This window comes from Perna viridis, chromosome 8 (assembly GCF_037379345.1).
Source record: "Perna viridis isolate PV_CMFRI_1.1 ecotype Kerala chromosome 8, ASM3737934v1, whole genome shotgun sequence".
NCBI classification, from domain to species: domain Eukaryota; kingdom Metazoa; phylum Mollusca; class Bivalvia; order Mytilida; family Mytilidae; genus Perna; species Perna viridis.
The window spans coordinates 22,642,195-22,660,331 of NC_142452.1; positions in this window are offsets into that span (position 1 = coordinate 22,642,195).

Below are 18,137 nucleotides of genomic sequence, written 5' to 3' on the forward strand. Positions count from 1 at the left end.
TGAAATATACACCTTACGAATTATATCTGCCAAATTGTAGCTTTCTACAACGTTTATAACATATATTGTTAAGCATTTGAACATAAATGTAACTCAATACTCAAAATGGTTTTTCCGCACAAAATTTTAAAGGAACAGACTGTCACTATTCTTGAAATTTAAGCACAAAGGCATGCTTTATTAAACGCAGTTGCTTTGTAAGTTTCATTTTTGACTTTAATTGCTCCTGTTCGGAGCAATTAAATTCAAAAATGAAACTGTTAGAACTCTAAGATTTAAGCTAACGTCTGTAGAGACAGCGTGGACTTAAAAGATCGACTTCAAAGTTTTAAACCAGCCAGTGTTCAATATCCATCTATTTCACTGCTTTTGCTTGCTTATGAGCATGTTTGTAGCCATAAGGGTTCTTATAAAGTTAACATTTTTTTGTCAATCTTACAACTTTAAGATGCCAAAGTAACAAAAATGCAACAATCAGACCGATTGGATCAGTGTTACTTTAATCATCAAGTGTTGTGTGTTTACAGTAATGTTTAGACATAAACAAATAACGGGTAAGGGCTAACATGATTTTGAAAATCGACGAGAATAAAAATGTTTGACTGCAAAGTGCAATGGCGGTTTTATTTATATGAAATATACACCTTACGAATTATATCTGCCAAATTGTAGCTTTCTACAACGTTTATAACATATATTGTTAAGCATTTGAACATAAATGTAACTCAATACTCAAAATGGTTTTTCCGCACAAAATTTTAAAGGAACAGACTGTCACTATTCTTGAAATTTAAGCACAAAGGCATGCTTTATTAAACGCAGTTGCTTTGTAAGTTTCATTTTTGACTTTAATTGCTCCTGTTCGGAGCAATTAAATTCAAAAATGAAACTGTTAGAACTCTAAGATTTAAGCTAACGTCTGTAGAGACAGCGTGGACTTAAAAGATCGACTTCAAAGTTTTAAACCAGCCAGTGTTCAATATCCATCTATTTCACTGCTTTTGCTTGCTTGTGAGCATGTTTGTAGCCATAAGGGTTCTTATAAAGTTAACATTTTTTTGTCAATCTTACAACTTTAAGATGCCAAAGTAACAAAAATGCAACAATCAGACCGATTGGATCAGTGTTACTTTAATCATCAAGTGTTGTGTGTTTACAGTAATGTTTAGACATAAACAAATAACGGGTAAGGGCTAACATGATTTTGAAAATCGACGAGAATAAAAATGTTTGACTGCAAAGTGCAATGGCGGTTTTATTTATATGAAATATACACCTTACGAATTATATCTGCCAAATTGTAGCTTTCTACAACGTTTATAACATATATTGTTAAGCATTTGAACATAAATGTAACTCAATACTCAAAATGGTTTTTCCGCACAAAATTTTAAAGGAACAGACTGTCACTATTCTTGAAATTTAAGCACAAAGGCATGCTTTATTAAACGCAGTTGCTTTGTAAGTTTCATTTTTGACTTTAATTGCTCCTGTTCGGAGCAATTAAATTCAAAAATGAAACTGTTAGAACTCTAAGATTTAAGCTAACGTCTGTAGAGACAGCGTGGACTTAAAAGATCGACTTCAAAGTTTTAAACCAGCCAGTGTTCAATATCCATCTATTTCACTGCTTTTGCTTGCTTATGAGCATGTTTGTAGCCATAAGGGTTCTTATAAAGTTAACATGTTTTTGTCAATCTTACAACTTTAAGATGCCAAAGTAACAAAAATGCAACAATCAGACCGATTGGATCAGTGTTACTTTAATCATCAAGTGTTGTGTGTTTACAGTAATGTTTAGACATAAACAAATAACGGGTAAGGGCTAACATGATTTTGAAAATCGACGAGAATAAAAATGTTTGACTGCAAAGTGCAATGGCGGTTTTATTTATATGAAATATACACCTTACGAATTATATCTGCCAAATTGTAGCTTTCTACAACGTTTATAACATATATTGTTAAGCATTTGAACATAAATGTAACTCAATACTCAAAATGGTTTTTCCGCACAAAATTTTAAAGGAACAGACTGTCACTATTCTTGAAATTTAAGCACAAAGGCATGCTTTATTAAACGCAGTTGCTTTGTAAGTTTCATTTTTGACTTTAATTGCTCCTGTTCGGAGCAATTAAATTCAAAAATGAAACTGTTAGAACTCTAAGATTTAAGCTAACGTCTGTAGAGACAGCGTGGACTTAAAAGATCGACTTCAAAGTTTTAAACCAGCCAGTGTTCAATATCCATCTATTTCACTGCTTTTGCTTGCTTATGAGCATGTTTGTAGCCATAAGGGTTCTTATAAAGTTAACATTTTTTTGTCAATCTTACAACTTTAAGATGCCAAAGTAACAAAAATGCAACAATCAGACCGATTGGATCAGTGTTACTTTAATCATCAAGTGTTGTGTGTTTACAGTAATGTTTAGACATAAACAAATAACGGGTAAGGGCTAACATGATTTTGAAAATCGACGAGAATAAAAATGTTTGACTGCAAAGTGCAATGGCGGTTTTATTTATATGAAATATACACCTTACGAATTATATCTGCCAAATTGTAGCTTTCTACAACGTTTATAACATATATTGTTAAGCATTTGAACATAAATGTAACTCAATACTCAAAATGGTTTTTCCGCACAAAATTTTAAAGGAACAGACTGTCACTATTCTTGAAATTTAAGCACAAAGGCATGCTTTATTAAACGCAGTTGCTTTGTAAGTTTCATTTTTGACTTTAATTGCTCCTGTTCGGAGCAATTAAATTCAAAAATGAAACTGTTAGAACTCTAAGATTTAAGCTAACGTCTGTAGAGACAGCGTGGACTTAAAAGATCGACTTCAAAGTTTTAAACCAGCCAGTGTTCAATATCCATCTATTTCACTGCTTTTGCTTGCTTATGAGCATGTTTGTAGCCATAAGGGTTCTTATAAAGTTAACATTTTTTTGTCAATCTTACAACTTTAAGATGCCAAAGTAACAAAAATGCAACAATCAGACCGATTGGATCAGTGTTACTTTAATCATCAAGTGTTGTGTGTTTACAGTAATGTTTAGACATAAACAAATAACGGGTAAGGGCTAACATGATTTTGAAAATCGACGAGAATAAAAATGTTTGACTGCAAAGTGCAATGGCGGTTTTATTTATATGAAATATACACCTTACGAATTATATCTGCCAAATTGTAGCTTTCTACAACGTTTATAACATATATTGTTAAGCATTTGAACATAAATGTAACTCAATACTCAAAATGGTTTTTCCGCACAAAATTTTAAAGGAACAGACTGTCACTATTCTTGAAATTTAAGCACAAAGGCATGCTTTATTAAACGCAGTTGCTTTGTAAGTTTCATTTTTGACTTTAATTGCTCCTGTTCGGAGCAATTAAATTCAAAAATGAAACTGTTAGAACTCTAAGATTTAAGCTAACGTCTGTAGAGACAGCGTGGACTTAAAAGATCGACTTCAAAGTTTTAAACCAGCCAGTGTTCAATATCCATCTATTTCACTGCTTTTGCTTGCTTATGAGCATGTTTGTAGCCATAAGGGTTCTTATAAAGTTAACATTTTTTTGTCAATCTTACAACTTTAAGATGCCAAAGTAACAAAAATGCAACAATCAGACCGATTGGATCAGTGTTACTTTAATCATCAAGTGTTGTGTGTTTACAGTAATGTTTAGACATAAACAAATAACGGGTAAGGGCTAACATGATTTTGAAAATCGACGAGAATAAAAATGTTTGACTGCAAAGTGCAATGGCGGTTTTATTTATATGAAATATACACCTTACGAATTATATCTGCCAAATTGTAGCTTTCTACAACGTTTATAACATATATTGTTAAGCATTTGAACATAAATGTAACTCAATACTCAAAATGGTTTTTCCGCACAAAATTTTAAAGGAACAGACTGTCACTATTCTTGAAATTTAAGCACAAAGGCATGCTTTATTAAACGCAGTTGCTTTGTAAGTTTCATTTTTGACTTTAATTGCTCCTGTTCGGAGCAATTAAATTCAAAAATGAAACTGTTAGAACTCTAAGATTTAAGCTAACGTCTGTAGAGACAGCGTGGACTTAAAAGATCGACTTCAAAGTTTTAAACCAGCCAGTGTTCAATATCCATCTATTTCACTGCTTTTGCTTGCTTATGAGCATGTTTGTAGCCATAAGGGTTCTTATAAAGTTAACATTTTTTTGTCAATCTTACAACTTTAAGATGCCAAAGTAACAAAAATGCAACAATCAGACCGATTGGATCAGTGTTACTTTAATCATCAAGTGTTGTGTGTTTACAGTAATGTTTAGACATAAACAAATAACGGGTAAGGGCTAACATGATTTTGAAAATCGACGAGAATAAAAATGTTTGACTGCAAAGTGCAATGGCGGTTTTATTTATATGAAATATACACCTTACGAATTATATCTGCCAAATTGTAGCTTTCTACAACGTTTATAACATATATTGTTAAGCATTTGAACATAAATGTAACTCAATACTCAAAATGGTTTTTCCGCACAAAATTTTAAAGGAACAGACTGTCACTATTCTTGAAATTTAAGCACAAAGGCATGCTTTATTAAACGCAGTTGCTTTGTAAGTTTCATTTTTGACTTTAATTGCTCCTGTTCGGAGCAATTAAATTCAAAAATGAAACTGTTAGAACTCTAAGATTTAAGCTAACGTCTGTAGAGACAGCGTGGACTTAAAAGATCGACTTCAAAGTTTTAAACCAGCCAGTGTTCAATATCCATCTATTTCACTGCTTTTGCTTGCTTATGAGCATGTTTGTAGCCATAAGGGTTCTTATAAAGTTAACATTTTTTTGTCAATCTTACAACTTTAAGATGCCAAAGTAACAAAAATGCAACAATCAGACCGATTGGATCAGTGTTACTTTAATCATCAAGTGTTGTGTGTTTACAGTAATGTTTAGACATAAACAAATAACGGGTAAGGGCTAACATGATTTTGAAAATCGACGAGAATAAAAATGTTTGACTGCAAAGTGCAATGGCGGTTTTATTTATATGAAATATACACCTTACGAATTATATCTGCCAAATTGTAGCTTTCTACAACGTTTATAACATATATTGTTAAGCATTTGAACATAAATGTAACTCAATACTCAAAATGGTTTTTCCGCACAAAATTTTAAAGGAACAGACTGTCACTATTCTTGAAATTTAAGCACAAAGGCATGCTTTATTAAACGCAGTTGCTTTGTAAGTTTCATTTTTGACTTTAATTGCTCCTGTTCGGAGCAATTAAATTCAAAAATGAAACTGTTAGAACTCTAAGATTTAAGCTAACGTCTGTAGAGACAGCGTGGACTTAAAAGATCGACTTCAAAGTTTTAAACCAGCCAGTGTTCAATATCCATCTATTTCACTGCTTTTGCTTGCTTATGAGCATGTTTGTAGCCATAAGGGTTCTTATAAAGTTAACATTTTTTTGTCAATCTTACAACTTTAAGATGCCAAAGTAACAAAAATGCAACAATCAGACCGATTGGATCAGTGTTACTTTAATCATCAAGTGTTGTGTGTTTACAGTAATGTTTAGACATAAACAAATAACGGGTAAGGGCTAACATGATTTTGAAAATCGACGAGAATAAAAATGTTTGACTGCAAAGTGCAATGGCGGTTTTATTTATATGAAATATACACCTTACGAATTATATCTGCCAAATTGTAGCTTTCTACAACGTTTATAACATATATTGTTAAGCATTTGAACATAAATGTAACTCAATACTCAAAATGGTTTTTCCGCACAAAATTTTAAAGGAACAGACTGTCACTATTCTTGAAATTTAAGCACAAAGGCATGCTTTATTAAACGCAGTTGCTTTGTAAGTTTCATTTTTGACTTTAATTGCTCCTGTTCGGAACAGGAGCAATTAAAGTCAAAAATGAAACTGTTAGAACTCTAAGATTTAAGCTAACGTCTGTAGAGACAGCGTGGACTTAAAAGATCGACTTCAAAGTTTTAAACCAGCCAGTGTTCAATATCCATCTATTTCACTGCTTTTGCTTGCTTATGAGCATGTTTGTAGCCATAAGGGTTCTTATAAAGTTAACATTTTTTTGTCAATCTTACAACTTTAAGATGCCAAAGTAACAAAAATGCAACAATCAGACCGATTGGATCAGTGTTACTTTAATCATCAAGTGTTGTGTGTTTACAGTAATGTTTAGACATAAACAAATAACGGGTAAGGGCTAACATGATTTTGAAAATCGACGAGAATAAAAATGTTTGACTGCAAAGTGCAATGGCGGTTTTATTTATATGAAATATACACCTTACGAATTATATCTGCCAAATTGTAGCTTTCTACAACGTTTATAACATATATTGTTAAGCATTTGAACATAAATGTAACTCAATACTCAAAATGGTTTTTCCGCACAAAATTTTAAAGGAACAGACTGTCACTATTCTTGAAATTTAAGCACAAAGGCATGCTTTATTAAACGCAGTTGCTTTGTAAGTTTCATTTTTGACTTTAATTGCTCCTGTTCGGAGCAATTAAATTCAAAAATGAAACTGTTAGAACTCTAAGATTTAAGCTAACGTCTGTAGAGACAGCGTGGACTTAAAAGATCGACTTCAAAGTTTTAAACCAGCCAGTGTTCAATATCCATCTATTTCACTGCTTTTGCTTGCTTATGAGCATGTTTGTAGCCATAAGGGTTCTTATAAAGTTAACATTTTTTTGTCAATCTTACAACTTTAAGATGCCAAAGTAACAAAAATGCAACAATCAGACCGATTGGATCAGTGTTACTTTAATCATCAAGTGTTGTGTGTTTACAGTAATGTTTAGACATAAACAAATAACGGGTAAGGGCTAACATGATTTTGAAAATCGACGAGAATAAAAATGTTTGACTGCAAAGTGCAATGGCGGTTTTATTTATATGAAATATACACCTTACGAATTATATCTGCCAAATTGTAGCTTTCTACAACGTTTATAACATATATTGTTAAGCATTTGAACATAAATGTAACTCAATACTCAAAATGGTTTTTCCGCACAAAATTTTAAAGGAACAGACTGTCACTATTCTTGAAATTTAAGCACAAAGGCATGCTTTATTAAACGCAGTTGCTTTGTAAGTTTCATTTTTGACTTTAATTGCTCCTGTTCGGAGCAATTAAATTCAAAAATGAAACTGTTAGAACTCTAAGATTTAAGCTAACGTCTGTAGAGACAGCGTGGACTTAAAAGATCGACTTCAAAGTTTTAAACCAGCCAGTGTTCAATATCCATCTATTTCACTGCTTTTGCTTGCTTATGAGCATGTTTGTAGCCATAAGGGTTCTTATAAAGTTAACATTTTTTTGTCAATCTTACAACTTTAAGATGCCAAAGTAACAAAAATGCAACAATCAGACCGATTGGATCAGTGTTACTTTAATCATCAAGTGTTGTGTGTTTACAGTAATGTTTAGACATAAACAAATAACGGGTAAGGGCTAACATGATTTTGAAAATCGACGAGAATAAAAATGTTTGACTGCAAAGTGCAATGGCGGTTTTATTTATATGAAATATACACCTTACGAATTATATCTGCCAAATTGTAGCTTTCTACAACGTTTATAACATATATTGTTAAGCATTTGAACATAAATGTAACTCAATACTCAAAATGGTTTTTCCGCACAAAATTTTAAAGGAACAGACTGTCACTATTCTTGAAATTTAAGCACAAAGGCATGCTTTATTAAACGCAGTTGCTTTGTAAGTTTCATTTTTGACTTTTTTCCGAACAGGAGCAATTAAAGTCAAAAATGAAACTGTTAGAACTCTAAGATTTAAGCTAACGTCTGTAGAGACAGCGTGGACTTAAAAGATCGACTTCAAAGTTTTAAACCAGCCAGTGTTCAATATCCATCTATTTCACTGCTTTTGCTTGCTTATGAGCATGTTTGTAGCCATAAGGGTTCTTATAAAGTTAACATTTTTTTGTCAATCTTACAACTTTAAGATGCCAAAGTAACAAAAATGCAACAATCAGACCGATTGGATCAGTGTTACTTTAATCATCAAGTGTTGTGTGTTTACAGTAATGTTTAGACATAAACAAATAACGGGTAAGGGCTAACATGATTTTGAAAATCGACGAGAATAAAAATGTTTGACTGCAAAGTGCAATGGCGGTTTTATTTATATGAAATATACACCTTACGAATTATATCTGCCAAATTGTAGCTTTCTACAACGTTTATAACATATATTGTTAAGCATTTGAACATAAATGTAACTCAATACTCAAAATGGTTTTTCCGCACAAAATTTTAAAGGAACAGACTGTCACTATTCTTGAAATTTAAGCACAAAGGCATGCTTTATTAAACGCAGTTGCTTTGTAAGTTTCATTTTTGACTTTAATTGCTCCTGTTCGGAGCAATTAAATTCAAAAATGAAACTGTTAGAACTCTAAGATTTAAGCTAACGTCTGTAGAGACAGCGTGGACTTAAAAGATCGACTTCAAAGTTTTAAACCAGCCAGTGTTCAATATCCATCTATTTCACTGCTTTTGCTTGCTTATGAGCATGTTTGTAGCCATAAGGGTTCTTATAAAGTTAACATTTTTTTGTCAATCTTACAACTTTAAGATGCCAAAGTAACAAAAATGCAACAATCAGACCGATTGGATCAGTGTTACTTTAATCATCAAGTGTTGTGTGTTTACAGTAATGTTTAGACATAAACAAATAACGGGTAAGGGCTAACATGATTTTGAAAATCGACGAGAATAAAAATGTTTGACTGCAAAGTGCAATGGCGGTTTTATTTATATGAAATATACACCTTACGAATTATATCTGCCAAATTGTAGCTTTCTACAACGTTTATAACATATATTGTTAAGCATTTGAACATAAATGTAACTCAATACTCAAAATGGTTTTTCCGCACAAAATTTTAAAGGAACAGACTGTCACTATTCTTGAAATTTAAGCACAAAGGCATGCTTTATTAAACGCAGTTGCTTTGTAAGTTTCATTTTTGACTTTAATTGCTCCTGTTCGGAGCAATTAAATTCAAAAATGAAACTGTTAGAACTCTAAGATTTAAGCTAACGTCTGTAGAGACAGCGTGGACTTAAAAGATCGACTTCAAAGTTTTAAACCAGCCAGTGTTCAATATCCATCTATTTCACTGCTTTTGCTTGCTTATGAGCATGTTTGTAGCCATAAGGGTTCTTATAAAGTTAACATTTTTTTGTCAATCTTACAACTTTAAGATGCCAAAGTAACAAAAAATGCAACAATCAGACCGATTGGATCAGTGTTACTTTAATCATCAAGTGTTGTGTGTTTACAGTAATGTTTAGACATAAACAAATAACGGGTAAGGGCTAACATGATTTTGAAAATCGACGAGAATAAAAATGTTTGACTGCAAAGTGCAATGGCGGTTTTATTTATATGAAATATACACCTTACGAATTATATCTGCCAAATTGTAGCTTTCTACAACGTTTATAACATATATTGTTAAGCATTTGAACATAAATGTAACTCAATACTCAAAATGGTTTTTCCGCACAAAATTTTAAAGGAACAGACTGTCACTATTCTTGAAATTTAAGCACAAAGGCATGCTTTATTAAACGCAGTTGCTTTGTAAGTTTCATTTTTAACTTTAATTGCTCCTGTTCGGAGCAATTAAATTCAAAAATGAAACTGTTAGAACTCTAAGATTTAAGCTAACGTCTGTAGAGACAGCGTGGACTTAAAAGATCGACTTCAAAGTTTTAAACCAGCCAGTGTTCAATATGCATCTATTTCACTGCTTTTGCTTGCTTATGAGCATGTTTGTAGCCATAAGGGTTCTTATAAAGTTAACATTTTTTTGTCAATCTTACAACTTTAAGATGCCAAAGTAACAAAAATGCAACAATCAGACCGATTGGATCAGTGTTACTTTAATCATCAAGTGTTGTGTGTTTACAGTAATGTTTAGACATAAACAAATAACGGGTAAGGGCTAACATGATTTTGAAAATCGACGAGAATAAAAATGTTTGACTGCAAAGTGCAATGGCGGTTTTATTTATATGAAATATACACCTTACGAATTATATCTGCCAAATTGTAGCTTTCTACAACGTTTATAACATATATTGTTAAGCATTTGAACATAAATGTAACTCAATACTCAAAATGGTTTTTCCGCACAAAATTTTAAAGGAACAGACTGTCACTATTCTTGAAATTTAAGCACAAAGGCATGCTTTATTAAACGCAGTTGCTTTGTAAGTTTCATTTTTGACTTTAATTGCTCCTGTTCGGAGCAATTAAATTCAAAAATGAAACTGTTAGAACTCTAAGATTTAAGCTAACGTCTGTAGAGACAGCGTGGACTTAAAAGATCGACTTCAAAGTTTTAAACCAGCCAGTGTTCAATATCCATCTATTTCACTGCTTTTGCTTGCTTATGAGCATGTTTGTAGCCATAAGGGTTCTTATAAAGTTAACATTTTTTTGTCAATCTTACAACTTTAAGATGCCAAAGTAACAAAAATGCAACAATCAGACCGATTGGATCAGTGTTACTTTAATCATCAAGTGTTGTGTGTTTACAGTAATGTTTAGACATAAACAAATAACGGGTAAGGGCTAACATGATTTTGAAAATCGACGAGAATAAAAATGTTTGACTGCAAAGTGCAATGGCGGTTTTATTTATATGAAATATACACCTTACGAATTATATCTGCCAAATTGTAGCTTTCTACAACGTTTATAACATATATTGTTAAGCATTTGAACATAAATGTAACTCAATACTCAAAATGGTTTTTCCGCACAAAATTTTAAAGGAACAGACTGTCACTATTCTTGAAATTTAAGCACAAAGGCATGCTTTATTAAACGCAGTTGCTTTGTAAGTTTCATTTTTGACTTTAATTGCTCCTGTTCGGAGCAATTAAATTCAAAAATGAAACTGTTAGAACTCTAAGATTTAAGCTAACGTCTGTAGAGACAGCGTGGACTTAAAAGATCGACTTCAAAGTTTTAAACCAGCCAGTGTTCAATATGCATCTATTTCACTGCTTTTGCTTGCTTATGAGCATGTTTGTAGCCATAAGGGTTCTTATAAAGTTAACATTTTTTTGTCAATCTTACAACTTTAAGATGCCAAAGTAACAAAAATGCAACAATCAGACCGATTGGATCAGTGTTACTTTAATCATCAAGTGTTGTGTGTTTACAGTAATGTTTAGACATAAACAAATAACGGGTAAGGGCTAACATGATTTTGAAAATCGACGAGAATAAAAATGTTTGACTGCAAAGTGCAATGGCGGTTTTATTTATATGAAATATACACCTTACGAATTATATCTGCCAAATTGTAGCTTTCTACAACGTTTATAACATATATTGTTAAGCATTTGAACATAAATGTAACTCAATACTCAAAATGGTTTTTCCGCACAAAATTTTAAAGGAACAGACTGTCACTATTCTTGAAATTTAAGCACAAAGGCATGCTTTATTAAACGCAGTTGCTTTGTAAGTTTCATTTTTGACTTTAATTGCTCCTGTTCGGAGCAATTAAATTCAAAAATGAAACTGTTAGAACTCTAAGATTTAAGCTAACGTCTGTAGAGACAGCGTGGACTTAAAAGATCGACTTCAAAGTTTTAAACCAGCCAGTGTTCAATATCCATCTATTTCACTGCTTTTGCTTGCTTATGAGCATGTTTGTAGCCATAAGGGTTCTTATAAAGTTAACATTTTTTTGTCAATCTTACAACTTTAAGATGCCAAAGTAACAAAAATGCAACAATCAGACCGATTGGATCAGTGTTACTTTAATCATCAAGTGTTGTGTGTTTACAGTAATGTTTAGACATAAACAAATAACGGGTAAGGGCTAACATGATTTTGAAAATCGACGAGAATAAAAATGTTTGACTGCAAAGTGCAATGGCGGTTTTATTTATATGAAATATACACCTTACGAATTATATCTGCCAAATTGTAGCTTTCTACAACGTTTATAACATATATTGTTAAGCATTTGAACATAAATGTAACTCAATACTCAAAATGGTTTTTCCGCACAAAATTTTAAAGGAACAGACTGTCACTATTCTTGAAATTTAAGCACAAAGGCATGCTTTATTAAACGCAGTTGCTTTGTAAGTTTCATTTTTGACTTTAATTGCTCCTGTTCGGAGCAATTAAATTCAAAAATGAAACTGTTAGAACTCTAAGATTTAAGCTAACGTCTGTAGAGACAGCGTGGACTTAAAAGATCGACTTCAAAGTTTTAAACCAGCCAGTGTTCAATATCCATCTATTTCACTGCTTTTGCTTGCTTATGAGCATGTTTGTAGCCATAAGGGTTCTTATAAAGTTAACATTTTTTTGTCAATCTTACAACTTTAAGATGCCAAAGTAACAAAAATGCAACAATCAGACCGATTGGATCAGTGTTACTTTAATCATCAAGTGTTGTGTGTTTACAGTAATGTTTAGACATAAACAAATAACGGGTAAGGGCTAACATGATTTTGAAAATCGACGAGAATAAAAATGTTTGACTGCAAAGTGCAATGGCGGTTTTATTTATATGAAATATACACCTTACGAATTATATCTGCCAAATTGTAGCTTTCTACAACGTTTATAACATATATTGTTAAGCATTTGAACATAAATGTAACTCAATACTCAAAATGGTTTTTCCGCACAAAATTTTAAAGGAACAGACTGTCACTATTCTTGAAATTTAAGCACAAAGGCATGCTTTATTAAACGCAGTTGCTTTGTAAGTTTCATTTTTGACTTTAATTGCTCCTGTTCGGAGCAATTAAATTCAAAAATGAAACTGTTAGAACTCTAAGATTTAAGCTAACGTCTGTAGAGACAGCGTGGACTTAAAAGATCGACTTCAAAGTTTTAAACCAGCCAGTGTTCAATATCCATCTATTTCACTGCTTTTGCTTGCTTATGAGCATGTTTGTAGCCATAAGGGTTCTTATAAAGTTAACATTTTTTTGTCAATCTTACAACTTTAAGATGCCAAAGTAACAAAAATGCAACAATCAGACCGATTGGATCAGTGTTACTTTAATCATCAAGTGTTGTGTGTTTACAGTAATGTTTAGACATAAACAAATAACGGGTAAGGGCTAACATGATTTTGAAAATCGACGAGAATAAAAATGTTTGACTGCAAAGTGCAATGGCGGTTTTATTTATATGAAATATACACCTTACGAATTATATCTGCCAAATTGTAGCTTTCTACAACGTTTATAACATATATTGTTAAGCATTTGAACATAAATGTAACTCAATACTCAAAATGGTTTTTCCGCACAAAATTTTAAAGGAACAGACTGTCACTATTCTTGAAATTTAAGCACAAAGGCATGCTTTATTAAACGCAGTTGCTTTGTAAGTTTCATTTTTGACTTTAATTGCTCCTGTTCGGAGCAATTAAATTCAAAAATGAAACTGTTAGAACTCTAAGATTTAAGCTAACGTCTGTAGAGACAGCGTGGACTTAAAAGATCGACTTCAAAGTTTTAAACCAGCCAGTGTTCAATATCCATCTATTTCACTGCTTTTGCTTGCTTATGAGCATGTTTGTAGCCATAAGGGTTCTTATAAAGTTAACATTTTTTTGTCAATCTTACAACTTTAAGATGCCAAAGTAACAAAAATGCAACAATCAGACCGATTGGATCAGTGTTACTTTAATCATCAAGTGTTGTGTGTTTACAGTAATGTTTAGACATAAACAAATAACGGGTAAGGGCTAACATGATTTTGAAAATCGACGAGAATAAAAATGTTTGACTGCAAAGTGCAATGGCGGTTTTATTTATATGAAATATACACCTTACGAATTATATCTGCCAAATTGTAGCTTTCTACAACGTTTATAACATATATTGTTAAGCATTTGAACATAAATGTAACTCAATACTCAAAATGGTTTTTCCGCACAAAATTTTAAAGGAACAGACTGTCACTATTCTTGAAATTTAAGCACAAAGGCATGCTTTATTAAACGCAGTTGCTTTGTAAGTTTCATTTTTGACTTTAATTGCTCCTGTTCGGAGCAATTAAATTCAAAAATGAAACTGTTAGAACTCTAAGATTTAAGCTAACGTCTGTAGAGACAGCGTGGACTTAAAAGATCGACTTCAAAGTTTTAAACCAGCCAGTGTTCAATATCCATCTATTTCACTGCTTTTGCTTGCTTATGAGCATGTTTGTAGCCATAAGGGTTCTTATAAAGTTAACATTTTTTTGTCAATCTTACAACTTTAAGATGCCAAAGTAACAAAAATGCAACAATCAGACCGATTGGATCAGTGTTACTTTAATCATCAAGTGTTGTGTGTTTACAGTAATGTTTAGACATAAACAAATAACGGGTAAGGGCTAACATGATTTTGAAAATCGACGAGAATAAAAATGTTTGACTGCAAAGTGCAATGGCGGTTTTATTTATATGAAATATACACCTTACGAATTATATCTGCCAAATTGTAGCTTTCTACAACGTTTATAACATATATTGTTAAGCATTTGAACATAAATGTAACTCAATACTCAAAATGGTTTTTCCGCACAAAATTTTAAAGGAACAGACTGTCACTATTCTTGAAATTTAAGCACAAAGGCATGCTTTATTAAACGCAGTTGCTTTGTAAGTTTCATTTTTGACTTTAATTGCTCCTGTTCGGAGCAATTAAATTCAAAAATGAAACTGTTAGAACTCTAAGATTTAAGCTAACGTCTGTAGAGACAGCGTGGACTTAAAAGATCGACTTCAAAGTTTTAAACCAGCCAGTGTTCAATATCCATCTATTTCACTGCTTTTGCTTGCTTATGAGCATGTTTGTAGCCATAAGGGTTCTTATAAAGTTAACATTTTTTTGTCAATCTTACAACTTTAAGATGCCAAAGTAACAAAAAATGCAACAATCAGACCGATTGGATCAGTGTTACTTTAATCATCAAGTGTTGTGTGTTTACAGTAATGTTTAGACATAAACAAATAACGGGTAAGGGCTAACATGATTTTGAAAATCGACGAGAATAAAAATGTTTGACTGCAAAGTGCAATGGCGGTTTTATTTATATGAAATATACACCTTACGAATTATATCTGCCAAATTGTAGCTTTCTACAACGTTTATAACATATATTGTTAAGCATTTGAACATAAATGTAACTCAATACTCAAAATGGTTTTTCCGCACAAAATTTTAAAGGAACAGACTGTCACTATTCTTGAAATTTAAGCACAAAGGCATGCTTTATTAAACGCAGTTGCTTTGTAAGTTTCATTTTTGACTTTAATTGCTCCTGTTCGGAGCAATTAAATTCAAAAATGAAACTGTTAGAACTCTAAGATTTAAGCTAACGTCTGTAGAGACAGCGTGGACTTAAAAGATCGACTTCAAAGTTTTAAACCAGCCAGTGTTCAATATCCATCTATTTCACTGCTTTTGCTTGCTTATGAGCATGTTTGTAGCCATAAGGGTTCTTATAAAGTTAACATTTTTTTGTCAATCTTACAACTTTAAGATGCCAAAGTAACAAAAATGCAACAATCAGACCGATTGGATCAGTGTTACTTTAATCATCAAGTGTTGTGTGTTTACAGTAATGTTTAGACATAAACAAATAACGGGTAAGGGCTAACATGATTTTGAAAATCGACGAGAATAAAAATGTTTGACTGCAAAGTGCAATGGCGGTTTTATTTATATGAAATATACACCTTACGAATTATATCTGCCAAATTGTAGCTTTCTACAACGTTTATAACATATATTGTTAAGCATTTGAACATAAATGTAACTCAATACTCAAAATGGTTTTTCCGCACAAAATTTTAAAGGAACAGACTGTCACTATTCTTGAAATTTAAGCACAAAGGCATGCTTTATTAAACGCAGTTGCTTTGTAAGTTTCATTTTTGACTTTAATTGCTCCTGTTCGGAGCAATTAAATTCAAAAATGAAACTGTTAGAACTCTAAGATTTAAGCTAACGTCTGTAGAGACAGCGTGGACTTAAAAGATCGACTTCAAAGTTTTAAACCAGCCAGTGTTCAACATGCATCTATTTCACTGCTTTTGCTTGCTTATGAGCATGTTTGTAGCCATAAGGGTTCTTATAAAGTTAACATTTTTTTGTCAATCTTACAACTTTAAGATGCCAAAGTAACAAAAATGCAACAATCAGACCGATTGGATCAGTGTTACTTTAATCATCAAGTGTTGTGTGTTTACAGTAATGTTTAGACATAAACAAATAACGGGTAAGGGCTAACATGATTTTGAAAATCGACGAGAATAAAAATGTTTGACTGCAAAGTGCAATGGCGGTTTTATTTATATGAAATATACACCTTACGAATTATATCTGCCAAATTGTAGCTTTCTACAACGTTTATAACATATATTGTTAAGCATTTGAACATAAATGTAACTCAATACTCAAAATGGTTTTTCCGCACAAAATTTTAAAGGAACAGACTGTCACTATTCTTGAAATTTAAGCACAAAGGCATGTTTTATTAAACGCAGTTGCTTTGTAAGTTTCATTTTTGACTTTAATTGCTCCTGTTCGGAGCAATTAAATTCAAAAATGAAACTGTTAGAACTCTAAGATTTAAGCTAACGTCTGTAGAGACAGCGTGGACTTAAAAGATCGACTTCAAAGTTTTAAACCAGCCAGTGTTCAATATGCATCTATTTCACTGCTTTTGCTTGCTTATGAGCATGTTTGTAGCCATAAGGGTTCTTATAAAGTTAACATTTTTTTGTCAATCTTACAACTTTAAGATGCCAAAGTAACAAAAATGCAACAATCAGACCGATTGGATCAGTGTTACTTTAATCATCAAGTGTTGTGTGTTTACAGTAATGTTTAGACATAAACAAATAACGGGTAAGGGCTAACATGATTTTGAAAATCGACGAGAATAAAAATGTTTGACTGCAAAGTGCAATGGCGGTTTTATTTATATGAAATATACACCTTACGAATTATATCTGCCAAATTGTAGCTTTCTACAACGTTTATAACATATATTGTTAAGCATTTGAACATAAATGTAACTCAATACTCAAAATGGTTTTTCCGCACAAAATTTTAAAGGAACAGACTGTCACTATTCTTGAAATTTAAGCACAAAGGCATGCTTTATTAAACGCAGTTGCTTTGTAAGTTTCATTTTTGACTTTAATTGCTCCTGTTCGGAGCAATTAAATTCAAAAATGAAACTGTTAGAACTCTAAGATTTAAGCTAACGTCTGTAGAGACAGCGTGGACTTAAAAGATCGACTTCAAAGTTTTAAACCAGCCAGTGTTCAATATGCATCTATTTCACTGCTTTTGCTTGCTTATGAGCATGTTTGTAGCCATAAGGGTTCTTATAAAGTTAACATTTTTTTGTCAATCTTACAACTTTAAGATGCCAAAGTAACAAAAATGCAACAATCAGACCGATTGGATCAGTGTTACTTTAATCATCAAGTGTTGTGTGTTTACAGTAATGTTTAGACATAAACAAATAACGGGTAAGGGCTAACATGATTTTGAAAATCGACGAGAATAAAAATGTTTGACTGCAAAGTGCAATGGCGGTTTTATTTATATGAAATATACACCTTACGAATTATATCTGCCAAATTGTAGCTTTCTACAACGTTTATAACATATATTGTTAAGCATTTGAACATAAATGTAACTCAATACTCAAAATGGTTTTTCCGCACAAAATTTTAAAGGAACAGACTGTCACTATTCTTGAAATTTAAGCACAAAGGCATGCTTTATTAAACGCAGTTGCTTTGTAAGTTTCATTTTTGACTTTAATTGCTCCTGTTCGGAGCAATTAAATTCAAAAATGAAACTGTTAGAACTCTAAGATTTAAGCTAACGTCTGTAGAGACAGCGTGGACTTAAAAGATCGACTTCAAAGTTTTAAACCAGCCAGTGTTCAATATCCATCTATTTCACTGCTTTTGCTTGCTTATGAGCATGTTTGTAGCCATAAGGGTTCTTATAAAGTTAACATTTTTTTGTCAATCTT